This window comes from Theropithecus gelada, chromosome 17 (genome assembly GCF_003255815.1).
Source record: "Theropithecus gelada isolate Dixy chromosome 17, Tgel_1.0, whole genome shotgun sequence".
Taxonomy (NCBI): domain Eukaryota; kingdom Metazoa; phylum Chordata; class Mammalia; order Primates; family Cercopithecidae; genus Theropithecus; species Theropithecus gelada.
The window spans coordinates 80,175,836-80,176,313 of NC_037685.1; positions in this window are offsets into that span (position 1 = coordinate 80,175,836).

Here is a 478-nt window from a genome sequence, read left to right on the forward strand (position 1 = left end):
CTCAGCCTCCTGGACTCAGGTGATCCTCTCACCTCAGACTCCTGAGTAGCTGGGACTACAGGTGCACACCACCGCACCCAGGTAATTTTTGAATTTTTTCGTAGAGACGAGGTTTCACCATGTTGCTCAGGCTGTTCTCAAGCTCCTAAGCTCAAGCAATCTGCCCTCCTTGGCCTCCCAAAATGTTGGGATAATAGGCATGAGCCACTGCGCCTGACCACTTTAAATACTTTTAAGAAATGTTGCAATACTATATAAGCTCTTTTTGACCATACAGCTTTTTTTTTCTCCTCTCATATATTAACATTCCCCAAAATACTCCACCTTGAAATTCTAGAGAGAAGTTTGGGTATGAAGTCAGGGTTCGCCATAAAGATTTGGGAGGCAACAGCATGGAAATGATCATTTTATCCAGTGGCTTAAAAACTTTCGCTTGCATCAGAAACACCAGAGGGCTTCTTAAAACACAGATTTCTGG